This window comes from Dendrobium catenatum, unplaced genomic scaffold, assembly GCF_001605985.2.
Source record: "Dendrobium catenatum unplaced genomic scaffold, ASM160598v2 fragScaff_scaffold_1400, whole genome shotgun sequence".
Taxonomy (NCBI): domain Eukaryota; kingdom Viridiplantae; phylum Streptophyta; class Magnoliopsida; order Asparagales; family Orchidaceae; genus Dendrobium; species Dendrobium catenatum.
Window position 1 is genome coordinate 1,717,396 of NW_021319862.1, and position 3,620 is coordinate 1,721,015.

A 3,620-nucleotide genomic window follows, 5' to 3' on the forward strand; every position below is an offset into this window, starting at 1 on the left:
ATTGTTTCTTTACTAGCTTTTTTAGTACTTTACTTACAGTTGCTAGATTCACTATTTTCCAGTATTTATTTTTATTTAAGATGTTCTAACTTTAATTTGTTTGTTTATTCGCAGGTATGTGATACTTACAATAGTTCAATGAGTTCACAGATGTATGAGTCACTATTGAGTGTTGAGAGTCTCAGTTTATGTTCTGAAGATTTTTGGAGCTTTGTTGAGAGTTGACTATACATGTATGATTAGTGTAAAATAATATTTTCTTTTCTTAATTTTCAAAAAGAAAATTTAGAGTGACTCTCTCCACATTAATTGATTAATTAATTTAATAAATTAAAATTTTCATTTTAATCAATCAATTAAATATAAATTTTATTGCTCTCTTTGTATATATATTTTTAAATTGCTCACATAATTGAAATGCTTGCATATTTAAAATATTCTCACATTGTAAACAGCTCATGAATTTTACCTAATTAATTGATCAATTAATTTTAATCAATTAATGAATTGATTAATTAAAATTCAAATTAAATTGCTCTCCAATTTTTATAAAATGAAAATTTAGCAATTTTCAGAAAATTTCAACAGCCTCCCGGCATCCCCTCCCCACCAGGAAAATCGGGATGACATTTGTCATAATTTCTTCCTACCCAGACCTAAGCTCAAAAGTGTAGGATCTTCCATTAGAAGTCATCTCGCCCGGACCTAATGTCAACGATGTGAGATCTTCAATTTGAAACCATCTTGGTCGGATCTAAGATTGACAACACGAGATTCTCACTTGAAATCATCACTATCGGACTTAATGTTGACAGTGCGAGGTCTTGATTCAATGAACATAATATTTTTCTTTTTCCTGAATTATTTTGTGCACGACATCTAAACCTTTAGAGTGGACTAATCTGTCTTTTCCACTAACAAATAAAAATTTCTCATCAATTTTTTTATTTTATAGCCAACATCCTTCTCAATTTGACGTATCACCTTGTTAGAGAAAAGGGCCCTCACATTCTTTTCTCTAGCAATTACCCTTTCAAAGAAGTCTACAGACTTACGATTTGCTCAAAGAGTAGAAGGTTAGCCCTAAGTGAAATGATCGGAGTCTCCGCTCAGCTTAGAGATCATTTCTTCTTCTTTCTTTTTCTTACAATTTCTTTCAATAGCCTTGGCTTTTGCCTCCCATATCTTAGCTTTCTTATTAGTAAAATCAGTCCCTATTAGCAAAATCAGTAGGAACAGCATTTGGATCTCGTAATTCATTTTCCTCCTCTGACTAGTCATTAGCTATGGATCTCTTGGTTGCATTAGCTTTAGCCTCTGTATTATTTGAAGTTGATCTCATAGGTCTAGTATATTATTTTCCATAAACCTCATTAGAAAGCTCATTATCTATTTTAGGGCTTGGTTGTGTTAGGTTGATCCTAGACGGAGGGAAATTATTAGGTCCGGACATCCAATTAAAACTTGTCACATGAACTGCATTTTGATTGTGCTTTTTTATTATGCTTTGACTGCGCTTTAGGTGTGCTCGACTTGCACTTTTTTACTGCGTTTTAAATGTGCTTTAAGTGCGCTTTACCTGCACTTTACCTTTGTTTTACCTACACTTTACCTATGCTTTACCTGCATTTTTGATGTGCTTGACTTAAAATTTCGCAGACACGTGTACATTCCACGTGTCAATATTTTATTTGTGTCCGGATGTATCTCTATGTCCCATGACTGGACCTAAAAAATTTCGGTAGTGGACGAGAGGCAACAGTGAAGGCGTCAGACGCATGAGAGGTAGACTATTTTAAAAGGGAATGAGAAAGAGTCGGACGAGACACGCGACAGACTGGGAAGGTCAGACTTTATGTGGAAATGGGCAAATTATTGCATCCGATCACCGGACGCGGAGATAGGTCCGAATATTAATAAAATAGTATTTTAAATTAAGCGCATCAAAAGTGCAAGTAAAGTGCAGGTAAAGTGCAGGTAAATGGTAGGTAAAGTGAAGGTAAAGCACAGGTAAAGCGCATGTCAAAGCTCAGTCAAAAGCGCAGGTAAAGCACAGTCAAAGCGCAACTAAAGCGCAAGTCAAAAGCGCAGGGGATGTGGCAAATTTTTATTGGATGTCCGAACCTGTTTTTCGCGTCTGGTGACTGGATGCAATAATTTGCTGTGGAAATGAGGCTTTGCGTGGGAGATCGCTCTAGTCATGCAGGCACACAAGCAAGCCGACTTGCTTGAGGTGATTTGATTCCGATGTGCGGCTTTGCGGGAGGTCGACCAGTGTGTTGGAGTGGCTCGGTCGCAGGTAGGGCGGTGCAAGGGAGGCGGACGTCGAGTTATTCGTAGGAATAGGTTCCGATAAAGGGATTGACAAACTACATGAGTGGAATCGAAGCATAATGAAGCCTAATTGAAAAAAATGGGTGCTAAGCTTCAAAAGGGAATGAGAAAGATGAATCCCAGCGTCCCCTTTTTTTCTCTGATTTTTGTTCTTTTTATTGATTCATTTGAGTGGCAGTTTTGAAACAAAATGTTTCTTCATTCAGCGTGTATCATTTGAAGTGGGCCTGGATCATCAAGAGATGCTGCTATTTGATTTTCTTTTTTTATTATTTATTTAATTTTTTTAGTTAATTAACTACGACAACATCAAGCCTTTATCCCACTATGTGGGGTCGGCTACATGAATCCTTTTTCTCCATTTTGTCCTATTAATGATTTTCTTTTTTTATTATTTATTTAATTTTTTTAGTTAATTAACTACGACAACATCAAGCCTTTATCCCACTATGTGGGGTCGGCTACATGAATCCTACATTTCTTTTATGGAAAAAAAATTCCAAAATAATCTTTTGACTATTAGGTATGTCACCAATTTAGCCCCAGAATATCACATTTCTTCAACTTAGTCCCTCATTTATATAAGATTTCCAAATGGCCCCTCATAGACTACAACAACAACACAACAACATCAAGCCTTTATCCCACTACGTGGGGTCGGCTACATGAATCCTTTTTCTCCATTTTGTCCTATTAAAAGTCAAATTCTCATTTAAATCTAATAAAGAAAGGTCATTCCTAATATTTTCCAACCAAGTCTTTTTAGGTTTACCCCTACCTTTCTTAATATAAGTCAAATCTAATACATCTACTCTCCTAACCGGGTCATCGGAAGACCGCCATTTTATGTGACCAAACCATCTAAGGCGACTCTCTCTAATCTTATTTTCTACTGGAGCTACTCTAACCTTTTCACGTATATGCTCATTTCATATCCTGTCTCTAAGGGTAAAACCACTCATCCACCTGAGCATCCTCATCTCTGCCACACTTAACTTAGTATTATGCTTCTCTTTTAATGGCCAACATTCGACACCATAAAGCATTGTAGGCCTATCTACCATCTTATATAATTTTTCCTTAAGTTTGAGGGGTACATTTCTATCACATAACAAGCCCGATGCATTCCTCCCCTTCAACCATCAAACTTGAATTATACTGATAATATCCCCTTCAATTTCATAATCACTCTGAACAATAGATCCAAGATAACTAAAACGTGTACTCTTATTAATGACTTAATCGCCCAAAGTCACAATCCCCTCACTAGGTCTATTACTACTAAA

General features: G+C 36.1%; 1 pseudogene; it reads right to left on the reverse strand.

Annotated features, from left to right (window-relative positions):
- Positions 1–829: 829 nt before the first annotated feature.
- LOC110101670 lies at positions 830–1,453 on the reverse strand (annotated as a pseudogene).
- Positions 1,454–3,620: the final 2,167 nt, after the last annotated feature.